At 35.1% G+C, this 20,847-nt stretch overlaps 1 protein-coding gene across 2 annotated transcripts in view; it reads left to right on the top strand.

The window, feature by feature from the left end:
- The first annotated feature begins 17,951 nt into the window (after nucleotides 1-17,951).
- RAB27B (RAB27B, member RAS oncogene family) overlaps nucleotides 17,952-20,847 on the top strand; it is a 206,641-nt gene continuing 203,745 nt past the window's right edge. Inside the window, exons 1-2 of one of the 2 annotated variants that reach the window (XM_031945939.1) lie at nucleotides 17,952-18,129; nucleotides 18,265-18,340. The gene's annotated coding sequence lies outside the window, so the exon portion shown is untranslated. Of the gene's footprint in view, nucleotides 18,156-18,264; nucleotides 18,341-20,847 lie in introns of both variants that reach the window. The other variant, XM_031945938.1, reaches the window with a different exon arrangement.

The raw sequence follows: 20,847 nt of genomic DNA, 5'->3' as shown, positions 1-20,847 counted from the left end.
AAGGAAGGACCACTGTCCACAAAGAATAGGTCAACTCATTTCCAGAAAACTGAAAAGAAAAGAAAAAAACATTATTTCCGGGATCAAAAATAAAGTTGTCATCCAAAGCTCTCTATAATCTGCCCTCCTCCTTATGACTTCCATTTCCACCAACATCACATATAACATCTACTTGTGTTATAGTGACACTGACTTCTTTGCTGTTCCTCAAAGAGGATTCTCCATTTCTTGACTGTGGGCATTTTCCTTGGCTGTTTTCCATGCCTGGAAGGCTTTTTCTTTTTGTCTTCCTTTGTTTCCTGGCTTCCTTGGCTTTATTCAATATCTAGCTAAAATCCCATCATTTATGAGAAGCCTTCACAGATCCCCTTAATTCTGATGCCTTCTCTCTCTATTGATTATTTCCAATTAGTCCCATATAGTATACAGCTTGTTTATATATAGTTGTTTGCATGTTGTCTCCCCTATTAGTCTGTGAGCTTCTGGGACAGCAGAGACTATCTTTTGTCTTTATTTGTATTCTCAGCACTTAACATAACACATGAACCTAGTAGGTGTTTAATAAATATTGATTGACTGAAATGATGTGAAATTTCTAGATTTTGTGACAAAATAGTGGAGCTTCTCAGGTCACAGAGCAAGGTAGAATGTTTAGTAGCTAAGCAGTACGCCACAAACTTAGAGTCTATGAGTTGTAATTAAACTATCTTAATTTCTGATGTTTCTAAAGCCAGCTAAACAGTTAGATAGCACATTGGATAAAACACCAGATTTGGAATCAGGAAGACTTGGGTTACAAGTGTGTTCTCGTACAGTAACTTGCTGTCTGACCCTGAGCAAGTCACTTAACCCTATTTGCTTCAGTTTTCTCATCTGTAATATGGGGGTAACAATAGTAATAATTATAGATAGATCATAATTGTAAAGTGTTTAGCACAATGTCTAGAAAGTAATAAATACTATAAGATTGTTAGCGATTATTATTATTACAAATGAATCAAAACTTATCTAGTCCCTCTACTTGGACATGGACCAAGTGCACTTACTATGTTTGCTCATCTGAGAAAGGAAAATGGCATAATGATAAGTTTCACAGATGGGCTTTACACAGAGGGATAAAGAAAAAGCATTTCAGGATATGAGCAAGCATGGTGACTCAATACCATCAATAAAAGAAAAGAAGGAAAACATGGTAGATGCCAACAACTCAGAGCTTCCAATATTTCTAAAATCTTTTGGAAGTGCCTCAAAATCTCTCCTGTTATCCTAATGATATTTCTTCCAATGGTGCCATTGTTGGTCTTCAAATTTCCCAATACTGTGACATCACAATTTCAAGTTTTCTAAAGAATTTGAGTGGCTCTTCATTTGAATATTAAATCAGGTTTGTTATTTGTTAGTTTTAAACAAAAGCTCTTCAGGATTTCTTTTACAAAGGAAAAAAAAACAAATCTCAATGTGAACACACAGAAAAGCTCTTAAATTATTAGTAAATTATTGGTCTATAGCATATGCTTTTTAGTAGGCACTATATTCAATAAATATTATTTGATAAATTAGATTCAACAGAGAAAACTAATTGTTAATGCTATCATAGCATACATTTGCTGGTAGTTACAAGTTGTTCCTTAATTTTCTACAATTTGGCATAAGAGTAATAACTTCAATCTTCTCTGAGAAAGGATTGGTTATTTAATGAGAGATTCTGAGAAGATAATGGAGTAGGTAAGAAAGTTCCAAGCTCTATAGATTTCACCTACAAACAAAACAAAATTGCAATTTAGAGTCAATGAAAACTAGTGAAAAACAAATAATATCCTAGTTTTGACTAAGACCCTCTGGGAACAACCTGAGCAAGTCCAAAAAAGGACCACAGAATAAATATCTGGCCTGTGTAAAATGTAACCCCTTCTAGGCTAGTTCCATTGAAACAGAAATTGGAGAGCTCTGGAGCTAGTTGGGTTTGAAGGTAACCTCAGACCCTTTCACCTCCTAAAGAATGTGGGGAGTTAGAGATCTGAGTCTGGGAAGATTGAGGAAACCTTTGCTGATAAGGAATGCCAGGTCCAGGTGTACTGCTGAGATGCCATCACAGGCAAAAAGGAATTAGCACAAGGCTAATGAATGAGAAGCAGTCAAATACGGAAGCTGCTGACTGCTAGCACTTTCAAGAGGTAGAGATTTTCCTTTTGGCTTCCATGCCAAAAGGGATAATTGAAGGAAGATATGAAGCTAGAGAAACTGTCCTCCAGTCCTCACCCAGAACTAGAGGTGACTACATTAACAAAGTCTTATTTAAAAAAAAATATTAGGCAAAGAAGAAAGAATGCAACTATAGAGTCACTATGGGAATAGGAAAGACAGGGATTCATCTTCAGAGGAGGATGCTGAAAATAAAAAGCGTTTCCTACCCCAAATAGTGATGTTAAGTGGTTACCTGCCCAAAATAATTCATAGAACTCAAAAATACTTTAAAAATCAAATGAGAAAGATTGCCTCAGTTTCCTCTTCTGTAAAATGAGGCAGAGAAAGAAATGGCAAATCACTTCAGTATCTTTGCCAACAAAATCCCAAATGGGGTCATAAAAAGTCAGACACATTTCAAACACCTAAATAACAACAACAATCGTATTCTATCAAGCGAGGAAATGCCCAAGTCGGTAAAATCATAGATCCATCAGAGCACAAGTACTAATAATGTATGTTGACTGGTTAAGGGGAAAAAAACCTTCAAATCAAATAATTTAAATTAGCAATTTTGAAAAAAAGAGACAAGCTGAGCCCTAGGTTTGAAATCTGGAAAGCTGTCTCCAACTCCCACTGCTTGCTCTTAAGGCCTGTGTCATTAGGGAAATCACTTTGTCACTTTTCTCAGTTCTAAAATTGGGGTGATAATATTTGTATAACCTACTTGAAAATAGATTTTTATAAGGAGATGTTTCATGAGTCTTAAAGGCTACAGAAATATGATTTATTCTAATAACCATATATTCCATCCCATTGCTTTGAATAAAGTGTATCTCTACAGTAATAAAGACTTATCTGTTTTAATCTTCAATATTCATAGAGATGGAGAGAGCTAACAACTTTTAAAAATTACTCATTCAATTAAATTCAGTTCAGTTAAAAACAAACAAACAAACAAAGACAAAATAAGCATCAACAATCAGAAAACATTTATTAGGGATTGAATTGCCTTTGAGAAATTATTTAATGCTTTTTAATGACCCTAAGCTTTTTCCCAAAATAAAGGTTAATCTTTTTAATATCAATATTTTTCTGTTTGCTTTATTTCTGAGAGTCTTTGAATAATACAAACTTGAAAACTAAAGCTGTAGTTTGCTGAAAGGGTAATGGAAAGATATATGCCAAGAGTAAATTTGTCACATCTTATGAGAGGGGCATATAAAAAAGTGTATATTGACAACTACAATAATAATAGCTCGCATTTGAATTGCTCATAATAATTATCTCATTTTATCTCCTCAGCCACCACAGGAAGTAAATACTGCTATTATCCCTATTTTATAGATAATGAAACTGAGGCAGAGATTAAGTATCTCTCCCAGAATCACACATCTAGTAAATGGTTATGGTTGGTTTTAAACTCAGTTTTTCCTGACCCTAGATTCAGTGCTCTATTCATTTACCAATGATTATGCAGGATATAATATCATCAGAACAAAATATGAGTGGAGAAGACAGTTGATATTTGTATAGAGAAAGAAAGATAACTGATGGAGAGCTCCTGTGCTCCCTTAGCATCTGTATAATATCAAAAAATTTGGAGGAAGGTACCCAGTTATTTGGTAAGTCCTTAGGGAGGGCACGGACAAGAATCTCACAGGATGAGAGGATGAGAACAGAATATGAGTTGTACTAATGAAAGGAGTAAACATGTCAGTAAAATCACAGATCTATTCAAGTTTTACAGAAGGGTAATGAGGGCTTGAATCAGCTTTGGCCCTTCTTTGACCCATTGTTATTATTTGTACTCTGGTGATATGAAGGGCAAGAACTGGGGACCTTTTCCCCCTGAAACTATCTGGCCTCCTTGATCTTTCTGTTCCTGCTTTTCTCTCATAGGTGAAGGGAGAAGGATTTCCAACTACAGGAGAATGAGACACAGGAATCCCGGACTCAATACTCCAAACCATTGGTATGGATAGCACCATGTCAAAGCTCCTAGGAACAATCTTTGAGATTGAACTTTGGCACTCCCAGACCAGCGGAAGAATCATCTGTCATTAATGGTGAGATCAATGCTTTGTAAGAAATGAACTGTTAGGAGTCTAATCCCCTAAGAGATAGAAATGATATGGGGGAAGGGAAGAAATAATGTCTTCAAGGTTTGGGGGAATGTTTGTATGTTTGTTTTTGTTATCTCTTTGATGAAAATATCCTTTTTTGAAGAACTACTAATGTTAAGTGGTTAAATGGAACTGGGATGCCAGTCACTGGCCCCCTAAAAATGGAGAGAACAAAGGTGAAGGGGGCTACAGTTAAAGCAATAGAGATAAAACAAGCCATAAACTTCTAAAAGTATCTAAGAGAACACTGATGGTCCTATGTAGCTTTCCAGGTTCTGAGAAAGTAGAATCAGAGCCCATAAGTTATAGACTATCTTTCAGATGCTGTGCTAAGTATTGGTTACAATTATTCAGTCGTGTCTGACTCTTCATGACCCTTTCTGGGGTTTTTCTTGGCAAAGATACTGGAGTACTTTACCATTTCCTTCTCCAGTTCATTTTACAGAAGAGGAAAGTCAGAATTAAGTGACTTGCCCAGGGTCATATAGCTAATAAGTGTCTGAGGCCAGACTTGAACTCAGGAAAGTGAGTCTTCTTGATTTCTGGCCTGGAACTCTATCCATTACACCACCTAGTTGTTGCTTCAAGTGGATATTGTGCACATTTATTAAATGCTTGCTATACAAAATGCACTTGTATATACTGGAGAGATACAGGCAAATAATAATAATAATTATTATTATTATTTTTTTTTTGCTGAGGCAATTGGGGTTAAGTGACTTGCCCAGGGTCACACAGCCAGGAAGTATTAAATGTTTGAGATCAGATTTGGACTCAGGCCCTCCTGACTTCAGAGCTGGTGCTCTATCCACTGTACCATGTAGCTGCTCCAATAATACTTATTCTCAAAGAGCTTTAAATTTTTAATAGATCTATATTTACATATAAGAATATGAGAATTACACTTTCTTACAATATCCAGTTGTATTGTTAGAACAAAAAGGCCTATACCAAATACTATAGGACATTTGAGGATGTAGTAATTCCCTTTTTAAGGGACACCAGAGAAGGCTCCATGGAGCAGCTAGACTGACACATTAAGACAATAAGAAATCTGAGATACAGATATTCAGAGGAAACATGTTTCAGACACAGGAGATGAAATACCTACATCCATGGATTTGGGAGAGTTCAGAATGAGTTCAGTAAACAGACTGTAGGACAGTTTGATTGGGACATAGAAGGAATGAAGGAATGAATATTAAATAAGACTATAAAGGTAGAATTGAGTCAGATTCTGGAGGGTCTTAAAAATCGAATTAAGTTTTTTTTTAATTATAAACACTGATGGTTGTTTGTAAACTGCAGTATGATCATACTTGTGTTTTAGGAAAATTAATAAAGCAGAGACAGAGAGATTAGAAGAAAAAAGACAGGTTCAAGGTGATGAGCCTTTAAGTTATGAAGGCTTGAAGTGCAGTGGGTATATAAGTTTTGAGGAGAGTAATGAGAAGATGAGAGACATATTTCAAAGGTAAAAATGATTAGTATGGGCAAATGACTGTCAAGTGTAAGGGGAGACATTGAGCTTTCAAGTTTGGGAATTTTGGAGGGCTATCAATGGAAATAGAAAAATTTGGAGGAGTACAATTTGAGTAGGAAGGGATGTGATGAATGGAGTTTGGGACATATTGATACATTGCTGATTATATAGATTTAGAAGATGGGTACTTAGAGGTGATAGTTGGAATGATGGGAGTGAAAGAAAGAATTTAGAAGAAGAAAACAAGCCATCAGGAGGAAGAAGAAGGAAGTACTTAGATAAGGAGAACCAGAATAGGATAGTGTGGAAGTTAAAAGAGGAAAATGTAATAATGAAATGTGATCATACCAGAATTTTATCACCCAATATTGAGAAAATTTTTCTTCACTCACTCATCTGTTCATTTGCTTTGCTGTTGTTTGTCCTTCATTCTTGAAGAGGATCATGACATCAGAGAGGCAATGCCATGACATGTAAGTGAATTGGAGTTAAATGAGGGAGGGCTATGAAATGTCACTTGCCTCAGTTTCTCCTCCAGAGACATCTGGGTCCAGTGCCCAAATATAGATCAGCAAGAGTGGAGATAGCCCTCCAACATTATAGGCACTTTGGGAAGGGGAAAAGAATATAAAATATCATCCCTGTCCTATGAAGTGCATAATCTATCTGTGGAGCTAATCTATAATCATTTGTAACAAACAAGTGAGATAGCAATACAATATAACCTTTATAATTTAAGAAAAGTGTCAGTAATAATAGTATCCATTTATCATAAAGTTTTCTGACTTATAAAATGCTTACTAATATTATTTGATCCTGTAGGTGGTACAAGACTTATTATCTACATTTTACAAATATTAGAAGCTGGGATTCAGAGATTAACTAACATCTAAAGTCATATAGGCATCATGTAGAAAGAGGTGGGTCAGACAATTAAGTTCTGTAAGAATTCAGAGGAGCAAAAAGATAATTGGCATTTAGTTAATAACAAAAATTTCATGGAGTAAATATGTGTGTATATATAATATGTATGTGCGTATATCTATATGTATATATACATCTATATGTTCAGCTTAAGATTTTTTATTGTAAATTTTGGAAACCATTGAAGATATCTGGATATGGAGAAAATAAGATGAAAATAATGTTTTAAGATGATAAATTGGAAATAGTATGTACAATGGATTTGAAAGGGAGAAAACTGAATTAAAGACATTGGTCTTAGACTTAAAGACATAAAACACTAATGCAATGTTACATTAATTAAATAACAATAATGATAACTGCTTAAATTTCTATAATAATTCAAAGTGTGTGAAATGATTTACATATATTATCTTGTATCGGCCACAATATAATTTTGTGAGGTGAGCTACAAATATCATTATTATAATTTTGTAAATAAGGAAACTGAGGCTGAAAGAAGTTAAAGAAGCTCCCAGGATCTCACAGTTAGAAAACATGAGAAGCAGGATTTAAATAAACAGGTCTTTCTGATTCTAAATCCACTAATCACTTCACCATAACATGCTACCTCACTCTAAAGGCCTGAACTAGATCAGCAGTCTGGTAATAGAAAGAAAGGAATGGATTTGAGAGGTAATGAAAGAAGAAACCTTTATGTACGAACCACATCAATCCTGTTTAATTTAAGCCAATTTCCTTTTGTTCCTTCCTAAGTACTCTGAGGATACAGAGGACAATTGATGAGTATCCCCTTCATTTAAAAAGCTTAATCAGGTCATGCCTTGTAGTCATCACACCATTCTGTGGAGTAGAAACCCAGAAACTTGCAAGTTTGCTTAGAATGAAATTATTTTCTGGTTGACTTATGTGTTAGTCACTTGTTTTTGCTTCTCAATTTTTTATTTGGTCAAACTAAAAATAGACTCAAAGAATTTTTGCCTCTTGATAAAGTCTTTGCAAATTGTCTTTTAAAAATATTTTTATTCCTATCTTTTATTTTCTCCTCATTTTTATTTTTCAATATATATCTTCCTTACCCCATCCAGAGAATTATCTCTGTTCAGCAAAAACTAACCAACATTTCAATCAAATTTGATAGTATTTTGGTCTTCTAAATCCAGTCTTTTGCCTCTGTAAAGAAGGGTGGGAACTGTATACTTATGGCTTATATTTTTTTTTAATTAAAGCTTTTTACTTACAAAGTATATGCATGGGTAATTTTTCCAATATTGACCCTTGCAAAACCTTTTGTTCCAATTTTTCCCCTCCTTCTCCCCATCCCCTCCCCTAGCTGGAAGATAGTCCAATACATGTTAAATATGTTGAAATACATTTTAGATACAATATATGTATACATATTTATACAGTTATCTTGTTGCACAAGAAAAATCAGATCGAGAAGGAAGAAAAAGAAAAACTGAAAAAGAAAACAAAGTGCAGGCAAATAATAACAGAGAGAGTGAGAATGCTATGTTGTGTTCCATTCTCTGTTCCCATGGTTCTCTCTCTTGATGTAGATGGCTCTCTTCATCATTATGGCTTATCTTCTGATCCAAAATTGATCATTATGATTTTTTAGAATAAAATGTGTATGTTGTTAAACTCTACTTAAAGAGATCTATTCTAAGATCATTAGCATGGTAGACAAAGTCACCATCAGTCAAAAAGACTTAAGTCTGAATAATGTTTGAATAACTGTGTGACCATGGGCAAGCCACTTAACCTCACTGAAGTTATTTCTCATCTGTAAAATGGGGATGATAGTATTTTTCTCATAGAGTTGTTATGAAGATCAAATGAAGATACATGCATATAAATGTATATACCTGTTTGTATATATAAATTTCTATATATATATATATTGTTTTGCATATCTTAAAACCTCCATAAAATGCTAGTTGTTGTTGTTCTTTCCATTTTCATTGTTGTAGAAACTGAGACATCACCATCTAACTTGCCAATGAATGTACCACAAGGAGTCTAGAGCCATTAGCTTTAGAGCTACACTCTCCTATATGTGTTGTTTCCTACAATTATAATGTGAGGTCGTTGAGAACCTCCCTCCCTCCCTTTCTTTCCCTCCCTCTTTCCCTCCTTCCCTTCCTTTCTTCTCATTTCCTTACATCCTTCCTTCTAAATCTCTTTTATTGTGCAGTGCAAATTCTCCTAGTTCTTTTTTTTTTTCATATATGTCTCCCCATGCTTCTTTTGGTTCTGCATATTCATTGGTAGTTAATTTTTTTGGAGAAGTAATATCTAATCCATATTTCACATATCTCAATTTGTTTAGCCATTCTTCAGTCAAAGGACATCCACTTTTTTCTACATTTATTTTTTTATTTTTGCCACTACAAAAAATGATGCTATAATTTTGGTGTATATTGGATTTATTTTTCCAGTTTTCATTCCTTGGGGTACTTGCCTAAAAGAGAGATTGCTGGATGAAAAATATGACATTTTATTTACTTTCTTGAGATGATTTCAAATTTCTTTTCAGGATGGACTCATGTGTAACACCACTAATGCATGTATAACACATGCATTAGTGTAACTCTTTCAATAGCCTCTCCAACACTAACTACTCCATTTTTTTTTATTATTTTTTCCCAGTTTTCTAGGTATAAAGTAAAACCTCAAGGTTGTTTTGATTAGGAATTCTCTTATTATTAATAAATTGTCTTTGTAACAAGAATAGAGTCCCAATTCCATGGGATAATTGAGGAAGATGCAATTTTCCAAGTCTCTTGACTTTATTTTTTATTTATATTTAATATTTATTGTTGATGTTCTGTCATTTCAGTTGTGTCTGACCATGATCTCATTTGAAATTTTCTTGGTAAAGATAAAGAAATGGTTTGTAATTTCCTTCTTCAATTCATTTTACATATGAGGCAAATATGGTCAAGTGACTTGTTCAGTTCACACAACTTTTAAATATCTGAAGCCAGTTTTGAACTCAGGATGATGAGTCTTCATGATTCAGATCTGACACTCTATCCTATATGCCACCTAGCTTCCTTGTGTGCAATCTATACTTTCTTTCAATAAAAGTACTAATAAATCAAAATGAGGGAATGCTTGAGGGGAAAAAAATGTTAGATTCTTTCCAGTAGACTTCATTATTAATTAGATTTGAATTTCAGTCTCTTTTCACTAATCTAAAAAAATGAGAGGAAATTTACAAAATGATAATATGAAGACAGAAAAGTATAAAATAAAATAGAAAATGAGTGTACTGGCTTGGTGTGGTAACAGCTATTGAAGAAGTCAACTGAGTTAATTTTAATGTTAATACTGAAGGCAGATTGTGTCTGTTCAATTATAATTTATATCCTGCATATCTGCAAAATCAATAACAAAACAAGGCTCTAATCCCTTGGAACATTAATGTTAAGTGGACAGGGTCATCTGCTAAGATGTTGAGTTTCCAATGATTTCTCATATGTCTCATTATTTTCCTAGACTATAGGCCCTGCATTTCATTTTTTACTTGAGCTGTTGGACTCTTTTTTCTTTCATGGCAAGGCATCTTCATGAGAAAAAGCTCGATTATAAAGAAATTGGTATCTTAAAAGGATTGTTATTTACTATTATTTTTAGTTGCATATGATAATACCTCACTAAAATAGATTCAATAATGCAGAGAATTTTGATAAATTTCTGCCACAAATGGTCTTATAAATTCTATAAAAATTTAGGAACAAATTATATTTATTTCTCACTATTTTTCCTATCAAACCCATCCTTTTTCCAAGTTTTCTTGTTGCTACAGAAGATACCATCCAGATTTGCACCTTTGTCAAAACTTGCTCACTTAATTCCACATATGCATTCAATTTACCAAAACTTGCCATTTCTATCTCTACCTCTCTAACTTGCAATTCATTTCTCTGCCACATATAAAGTCACAATTCTCAGCAAGGTCTCATCACCTTTTTCATGGACTATTGAAATAACCTATTTAGTCTCTTTGTGTGTGTGGGGGGGAGAGGCAAGACAATTGGGTTAAGTGATTGTTCCAGGGTCACACAGCTTGGAAGGAAGTGTTTGAGGATGAATTTGAACTCAGGTCCTCCAGAATTCAGGCCCAGTGCTCTTATCCACTATGCCATCTAGCACCCTTATTAAGTGTTACTACCTCAAGTTTCTTCCTTCTTCAATCACTCTGTTACCGACATCAGAAGTGTTGAACATGGGGTCGGTGGTCAATATGCACCTGAACAATAAAGAATGCAGCTAGAAATAGATTAAAGTATAATTAGTAATCATTCAACAAAACAAATAAAAATACAACAAAATTTATAATTAAGTATTTTATAATTAAGTAATGGTCTTTAATGACCCTGCTTCTACAGTTAGCCCTTCTACATCCTGACTTTTCCCATTGAGGTTTTGATATTATGGGGTGATATTATGGGGGAGGATTAATTAAGAAATTAAATGGAATTTGAGGAAGTTTTGCTGAAGCCACAGATAAGATACAAAGGCTAGAAGATGACATAGAAAACAAAAAGTTAAAAAATTCATAAATGTATAAAATATATGTATAGTATTATATAATATCAATCAAAATTTTACAATAAGATACTATAAATATCCCATAAAATAAACAATTCAGACTTCTTTTCTGTAGAATGGATTTTTATGTGTATTTTGTAGCTCTTAGAGGTGTTGTGTCCCTAATCCCTATCATGTAGAAGGGATTGGAAATGGATATCAAAGAGATAACTAACTGCCAAAGTGACATTCCTTAAGCACATGTCTAACCCAGTTACCCCTTCCTACACATAGACACAGACACACACACTGATACACACACACACATACGTACACACATACCCCTTAACAAATTCCAGTGGTTCACTATTATTCCAGGATCAAATATAAATGACTTGTGTAGATTTAAAGTTTATCACAGCCTGACTCCTTAAATCCTTTCCACTCTTCTTACACATGACTCTCCTCCAGATATCTTACAGTTTAGACATACTGGCCTAAATACAATTCATTTCACAGGATCTGCTATCTCCTATCTCTGTGCAGTTCTGAGATCTAAGTTCAAATTCAGCCTCAGGCATTTATTGTGTGAGCCTGAGTAGATCACTCAACCTGCGTTTTCCCCAATTTTCTCAACTGTAAAATAGAAATAATGATAGTATTTGCCCCAAATGTTGTAAGGAGTAAATAAGATGATGTTTTAAAGCTCTTAGTACAGTGCTTGGCACATAGTAGGTACTATATAAATGTTTATTCTCATCCCTTTCTCTTTACACTGGCTCTTCCTTCTGCATGGAATAATTTGGAATTTCTTGTTTTCTTCAAAACTCAGTTCAAACCTTCCTTCTATTAAAAAAAAAAACTTTCCCAATGCATTTCGAGTAATAATACTCCTCTCCCCCATTACCTCTTATTTTAAAATATATTTTTCATATACTGATATAAGTATTTATGATAGCTTCTGAGAAGGGAGATTGTTTTGTTTGTGTCTTTGTAACATCAGTGATTACCGTAGTACCTGGTATATGGTTAGAACTTAATCAGCGCTTCTCAACTTATTGATATTTTCCCTACCAAGGGCAATAAATTGGGTCAAGCCCTGCTCCTGACATTCATTGGATGAGTGATCTTGAGAAATTTACTTAATTTCTCAGTACTCCAAGAACTCTGAAAACTCAAAATTACAAACCACTTCAGATCTATATTGTCTTTACTTATGGGGAGCTCCTTACAACAATGATATTATTGAGTCACTCCCTCACCTCCAAAAGACGGTACAAATACTGAATTTTGTACATAAATGGATACTAATAGCATTCAAGATAACTATAATCTGTACTTTACCTACTTTTACATCATTATCCTCAAATTTGTGACTAGGAAAAAGTTTCAAAGCATTTTGGAGGGGGCTATATAGAGTAATAAACATATGTACAAGTTTCTTAGCACTGACATCAGCAGAATTGTGCTATGACACAGAAGGAAACTAAAGCAGAAACTAAAGACTGAAAGACAGAATCTTGCTGTTTTTCATCTTCATTTCATCTACAGTTAGCCCCAGTATTAGCCCTGTAGACTTTACTGAGTTGTTAAGAAAATTCATGCTACAGTAGGTATAAGCTAGCATTCTTTATCAGACACATGTCACCAATAGAAAAGTACTAAACTTAAGGGCTTTGCTGCTTCTGAAGAAAGATTGGGGGAAATCATGATTTATAGGATTTATTCTCAAAGTTTCAGATTTCTCTTCATCTAAAAGGTCAGCTTTCATTTGAGTTTGATGTTTTCTTCAGGTTATGCACAAAGAATGCAACAAAGATCTTTCTAGTACTCTTTACCAAGCAGAATTTGCCAACAGTCATCTTTTAGGACATTAGGGAGCTTCTCAAATTAGGGATCTCGTTTTTTTTTCTTATTTCAGTGAATCAGAAGAAAAAAGGGTTAACACTACCACCAACCTAACTTAACAAATCAGCAATAATTTACAGTGGTTGATGGAATCTAAAATCAGATCTTCTCTAAGTTCTCCATCACTTTGTTTCTCCGTGAATTCTATTTCTATAACAATAATATGTGATTTTTTCAGAGAACCATTGTCATTGATCTTAAGAGACAAATATTTCTTTCTATTATATGGATAACATTGACTCTTTTGATTATATAGCCAATGGAAAGATGATGCTCCTGCCCAGGTAGAAGGGAAACCACAAGATGTCTTCTCCCAGGAATGGGTCTTATAGGAGTATGTTCATTTTAGGTGCTTTGCACTGTGCAAAATCCACGTATATCAGGAAAGCTCAAGAATCATATCCCAAGGTACTATTTCTGATGCCTAAGAGAGACAAGACCAGATTCAGTTGACATATACAGCATTAAGTCTGATCTGTTTTCAGGGAACCCTTATTTCTTATGCAGGGCAGCTGGTAGAACAGAGCATAAGGTGCCAGGCCTGGAGTTGGAAAGACCTGAGTTCAAATGTGGCTTCAGACATGTATTAATAGTGTGACCCTGTAATAATTAATATTAGTTTCTTTATATGTAAAATGTGGATAATAATATTATCTATCTACCAGGGTTCTTATAAGGATCAAATGAGATAATAACTAAAACACCTAGCACAGTACCTTGCACATAGTAAATATTATACAAATGTTAGCTATTATTATTATTTCTTTTGAAAAGTATCTTTCACTATTGAGACAGAATCATAATGTTCATTTATTCTTTGAACATTTCAAGCACACATGTAATTCTAGTTCTTTTCTAATTATCTCACAGCTTTTTTTCCAATTAAAATTTTATCTTAAGTGCCTAAAAATATGTCAACATTTTTCTCTGAATCAAAATCCATTAGTGATATAATTTTATCCTTGAACAAAATTGAAGAGATTGTACTTGTGGGTCAGCCAGGAAACTTATTTATCCTTCAAAAGTAAATAGATTCCAGGAATATTTTCATGGCATTTGTTTTAGGTATGCAATTTCAACAAAGTTCTGATGATTTTTAAAAATACAGTCCTATGATAGACTTCTTAAAGCTGGATGGGACCTCAGAGACCAGCTGGGTCAACTCCCTCATTTTTGGGGAGAAAAATTGAGTCATGAAGTAACTTTCCAAGCTGACATTTGTAATAAGTGTTAGCAGTAAGATTTAAACTCCTGCTGTCTGACTAGAGAGCCCATATTCTTACTACTATAACACATTGTCTGGATGAACTATTCAAACTAAATTGTAGAGAATCCCAGGTCATTCTTTGATCAATGTTGCAAAGCCTTCATAATTTCTTATTAAAATCAGAATTATTTCGTAAATAAGTGTAAGAGCTAGTTGCCTAGATGGACTAAGAGCCATAAGTCAGAGGAATGTATGAGGTGTTCAGGGAGGACTAGCTCTGGTGTGAGGGCTTGCTAAACTCTTGTCAGGGCTGTTCATCCATCTTTGGTGTCCACTTGTAACCCACTTTTCATCTATGGTTCCAAAACATTAGCACGTGTATCAGCCACACCCTGGTGAATATTTTATCAGAGGATGAACTAACCAGACTGATATCTCAAATCTGTCAGTGAGTTATGGGTAGAATAGAATGGGTGGGTGAGAATAATTTGTTCCAGTGAACAAATTGGAACAAATGGAACAAACAACAGCATGAAGATGGCTGAAGTAGATGTTATGGAAGACTTAGATCTTGATCAGACATAAAAAATGCCAAGATAATCCATGGCATCTTGGGCCATGGCCAGTATTTTGATTTTTATCCTGCTACTGGACTTCAAGAACTCATAAGGAAAGAAGGAGGCTGTTGACTTTGTACAACTCTGCTTTACTTCAATCCAATTCATGCACAAGTCAACCCTTCACCCCATCTTTCAAAAATGAAGAACAAACAACATCAAGTAGTCCAGTAACCATTATTCCTCCTGATTGTCCTGTTTCCACTTTCCTCCCAGTAATACTGGAAAAAATTCAGCCATTCCTTCTTCTTATATTCAAAGAGTAGCACAATCCTCTGAAATTTATGTTCCCTTCTTATCATTTCCATTGTTCCTACATTAGTAACAACCCTCATTAACTCTTTCTTGGACTACTGTAACAGCCTTCTAACTGGTTTCGGTCTCCAGAATTTGACCCTTCAATTTATTTTCCAATCCTGCTCTCCCTAAAATACAGCTCTGATTATATCACCTTATCCCATTCAAAAGTTTCCAATGTCGCATCCCACCCAAATTGCCTCCTAATAAATTCTGAATACCTTCATCTGGCATTCACAATATTTCACCATGGGATCCTAATTTACCAACTGTCAACCAAGGACTTTACCATCCCCTCTTCCCATCTCTATCTCTCAGTATCCCACAGGTGTACCCTGTATTTCTCTTCCCCATCAGGGGAATTTCTATTACTCTTGCCATCGATTAAAAAGTTTTCCTTCCTCTAAATCCAATATACTCTTCAAGACTAGGCCCATCTCAGTGAATCCTTTCTTTACTACCCCAATCCACAGTGACTTTTTGCCTCTGAATACTAGTACTTTCTGTACTAGTTTTGATGTTTAGTATATGTTTTTAAGTTGTTTTTTAACGTGTCAACATCTCATTTTTTCAATTCTACTATAAACTTCTGGTAAGTAGGATCTGGGCCTTTTACATATTTGTGTCCTCCACAGTACCAAGGATGGTGTCCTGAACATGTTTTTTGTACCTTTTGAATGATATAAAGCCTAGGGCAAATGTTTTAAAAAATGGCTATCTGGGGAGAAAATGAATGCATGACACACTTTCAAGTTTAATCTGCATTACTGACATTTCTTCTATTACTTTCGTAAGTCTTGACTATCAACAAAACTTAAATCATACTCTTAAGTTGTAGCATTGACCAGTCTGAGGTAAGTGCTCATGCTGGATATTTAACAACCAACATTCCTTCAAGCAAGTTCCAATACCCTTCTGTATAAATTCCTCATTTGTGTACAAAGTTTGGTATTTGGTCTTTTTTTTGTTTTTTATCGAACTGTGATTTCACTGATATAAGGAACTTATAGTAAGGAAATTCCCTCTATCAATTTAGATCAATATCCGTTCTGCTTCTTCTTCTATTACTGTTGATTCATTTCAGTCATATTTGATTTCTTGTGACCCTATTTGGTATTTTATTGACAAAGACACTGCAGTGGTTTGCCATTTCTTTCACAAGCTCATTTTACATATGAGAAAACAGAGGCAAACAGGTTTAAATGACTTGCCCTGAGCCACAGCTTGTAAATGTCTGAGGCCAGATTTGAATCTAGAAGATGAGTCTTCTTCACTCTAAGGCCAGTCACTTTATCTATTGTGCATTCTAGTTGCCTTTCTGAAGGTCTCAGAACATGATTTCTTAGCCTTTTTGTGTATGTGTCATGGATCTCTTTGGCAATCTGGGGAAGTCTATGATCCCCTTTTCAAAATGATGGTTTTTAGTGCATAAAATTAAATACATAGAAGTGCAAAAGAAATCAATTTCTTTTGCCTAAGCCTGAATTTGACCTCAGGCCTCCTGACTCCAGGCCCAAAACTATCCACTGGGTCAAAAGACACCTAAAATACAGAGACTAAACATTTAATACGCCAAATTAAAAAGGAGGTTGAATCACTGAAATGTCACTTGAATTGCATTTGAAGTGGGTTCAAGCAATCTGATTTAAAATAAGTCATTTAAGTCCTCTGAATCTTTTTCCTCAGCTATAAAATGGAAAAAAAAATGATACTCACATGATCTACTCTATAGGAGCATTATTTTGAGAGAATAAATATCAGGCTTTGTAATTGTAAAGTGCCATATAAATTAAGAATATTATCATCACAAATAATGATCCCTATTAGGTGGCACAGTGACGAAGATCAAGGAGCTTGGAATTAGCAAGAGCTCAGTTCAAATTTCATCTGAAACACAAACTGTGAGATCCTGAGTTATTAACTTAACCCATTTTGCCTCAGTTTACTCATCTGTAAAATGATCATAATAGCACCTATCTTGCAGGGCTGTTGTCAGGAGCAAAAGAAGTAATATATTTTTGTAAAATACTTAGCATAATACCTGGCACATAGCAAGCACTCTGCAAGTGTTAACTATTATGATGATGATGATGTCTAAATTCAGTAATTTTTTTTTCCATTTTGCTTTATATTCCAATATCTAAAAACAAAAGCAAATAATGTTGTCAGAGAAACTGAGTTCAATTCTAACCCTGCCTCTGGTGACCGTGTGTGACATTGAACCATTCATTTAATCTTTTCTCTCCTTGGTTTACTTCTCTATAAAATGAGGGGGTTACACTAGATGAACTCTCACATCCCTTCTAGATCTAAGCCTACAGTCCTATGCAATAAATCTGAATTTATTCTCAAGTCTCTCTCTGGTAACCCTGTTTTCATACCTCTCCGTATGAAAATCAACTTAAAGCCAAAAAAACCTCTTTCCCCCCGACATTTTCAGGCTGTTTGCAGGTCTTCTCCCCCTTCCAAAACACAGCATGTTAGGATAAGGAAGAACGATGCACACCTATCAAATCCTGGGGATCACGACGGCTAATAGAGCTTTCATTCATCAGCCAATCTGAAAAGTGTAAGTTCTCTGTGCTAGAGAGGGCACTAGGACCCCCCAGATTCCTGGAAGCCACGGACTTGGCAAGGAGTCAGAGGCAGTAAGCTGCCGGCGCTGTTACACAAGGCTGAGAGGAAGCGCAGCAGCGGCGGCGGCAGCAGCAGCAGCAGCAGCAGCAGCTGCTGCGGTGCTGGTGACAGCATCAGCATCAACATCAGCATCAACAGCATCACAGCAGTAGCAGCAGCAGCAAAGGCTGAAGCGTCTGGCTGCCCTCTGTCACTGCCAGTGGAAAGGTATTTACTTACTCTTTAGCACTCAGGTTCGTAGTCTGAAAATTCCCTTCAGTGCTGGCTAAAAACTGATGCTCTGGAACGCTGGGTCTCTCACTGATGGGGTTCGTACCCGTATTTTGTTTTATGTTTCAACAGCTGATGGAAGCAACAGTGTCATAAAGAGATGGGCTAGTTATCTCCCAGCTGCCGAAATCGGGAGACATTTGGGGCTGTAAGTACAGAGTTTGCAGATCTCTGTAGAGCTATTTTTTTAATCGGCTGTGTACATTGCTCTGTTACATCTTCTTTCGCGTTGAGAGCAAAAGGTTTAACATGTCATCTGCCTTTTATTTTTCTTCATCTGTACACAGAGAGAATTTAGACTCTTAGGGGAAAAAAAAACAAATCAAACCCAGCAACCCTAATTACAGGCCTGAAACTAACACTTTAAAGCAGCTGGGGTTGGCTTATGTAGCCTGTGGTCTTAGAAGTTGAATTTGCCGTGACTTTTGCTTCCTTCAGTACTAAAGAGAAAGATTTTTGGCTCGGTGCTGCAGGCTGCACTGATCTGCCTTTTGCTTTCTCGGTTCTGTTTTCCAAGCTTCAGGGGTTGCTTTCTCTCTCTCTAATCTTTTCATTGGTGCAGAGTAAGAAGATTTATTTATATTTTCTTTATTTCAGCCCAAACGACCTTATCTAGTACCAATATAATTACTTCACTGGCCCAAGGTGATTAAATAACACCTTGCTCCCTTCAAGTGGAAAACATAGGAAGACAACCATAGTTTGCTTTCTCTTGTACTGTATATTGCCTGCTTACACCCAATGTTTCATTTAAAGCAGTTTAAAAGGTTAATAAAAATTAAATAATAGTCTGCACTCTGTCACTGTTCGGTGGTAGTGATTATGGGTAGTGTATATACAGCTCACCTAATCTTTTTTTAAATAGCAAAAATAAAAATAATATCCACCAACTAAAAGATTTAGGGAAATCTTACAAGGATAATTTAAAATTCTATATTACTTACTTAAATTGACACAAATAAACCCAAGAAGTTAAGTTTTCAGTAGGACCTTACGGTAAATGTCAATATATTCCTGAACATATTTTAATGACTCCACCTCTGTCACTTATTCCCTTTGTAACCATGGGCTAATCATTTCACTTGCCTAGGCTTCAGTTTCTCCACCTGTGAAAATCAAGAAGTTGGACTAGATGACATCTAAAGTCCCTTTAGCTCCAAATCTATGAACCCATGATTTTGATTCCAGATGTTTTGTGTTATATCTAAGCACAGTAGATTAGTACACATTTGTGAGTTAATAAAATGGGAGAGCCCTAAACTAAGAGTCAAAAGACCCCGTCTCTAATTTGAACTGGCTACTTTATAACTGTAGGATCTTTAATAAGTCATCTTCATATAGCCTCTTTGTGCCTCAGTTTCATAATTTGTTAGAAAATGGAAATAAGAATACTTGGGGGCACCTAGGTGACACAGTGGATAGATCACCTGTCCTGGAGTTGGAAAGATCTGAATTCAAATACAATCTCAAACATTTGACACTTATTAGCTGTGTGACTATTGGCAAGTCACTTAACCCTGATTGCCTCACCAAAACAATAATAATAATACCTGCTTTCTTGTCAAGATCAAATGAAATCATTGCTGACATAGGACTTTATAACTTATAAACCCCTGAATAGGGGTTTATAGAATATTATAGAATAGAGTAATGGGTAAAGAATTATTGCAGAATCATGGAATCTTAGCTTTAGAAAGAAACTTAAAGGTCACCTTCTATAACCTCCTTCCCATTCAGCAACCCTGTTCTATGTGATCCTGTTGCTACTACTATTACTTTGATGAGTTGATGATTTTGTGATTGTTTCTAGCCATCCCTTTCTATCATTTGTGTTTGTAAAGTAACATTCTTTTGGCCTTCAGGAAAGAAAACACCAAAAGCAAGTATAACAATGACATTTGCATAACAATTTGTGATTTATAAAGTGCCTTCATGAGTATTATTAAGTCTTTATTAACAGTAGACATGGTAAGTCATATTATCTCCATTCTTCTAATAATATCATATGATATGAATTGCCCAAGGTCACATGGCCAGTAAATAACAGAGTTGAGTCTTGAACCCAGGTCTTCTGCCTCCAGCATTCTTTCCACTAAATCTCATTGTTCTTTAAGTAAGAGCTTGATTCTTTAAATCATAAATGATTTTTACTTTATTTTATTTATTTATTTGCTGAGGCAAATGTGACTTGTCCAGAGTCACACAGCTAGGGAGTGATGTGTCTGAGATCAAATTTGAACTCAGATCCTCCTGACTTCAGAGTTGGTACTCCATACACTATGCCACCTAGATGCCCCCATGAATAATTTTTTTAAAAAATCTTAAAAAAATTTTTTAAAAAGTTCTCAGCCCTTGTTACAATTCAATTATTGCTTGCTAGACATTGAATCAGGAGGATTTGAATTCAAATTCAGTCTCTGACACTTAAGTAGCTATGTGACCAAGGGAAAGTTCTTTGACCTTAGTTTCATCATCTGTAAATGGGAAATAGTTAGATTTATGAATCTTTAATGAAATTAGTTTGCAAAATTTAAAATAGTATATCAATATCAGGTAGTATTAAAAAGATCAAATGTACATAGTGAAGATAATAACCCTAGTCCCTGTTGGAGATCACCTTTGGAATTATAGATCAATCAACAAGCATTTATTAAG

Source organism: Sarcophilus harrisii, chromosome 1 (genome assembly GCF_902635505.1).
Source record: "Sarcophilus harrisii chromosome 1, mSarHar1.11, whole genome shotgun sequence".
Taxonomy (NCBI): Eukaryota; Metazoa; Chordata; class Mammalia; order Dasyuromorphia; family Dasyuridae; genus Sarcophilus; species Sarcophilus harrisii.
Note: the sequence above shows the minus strand (reverse complement) of the source record. Positions and strands in the feature narration are given on the sequence as shown.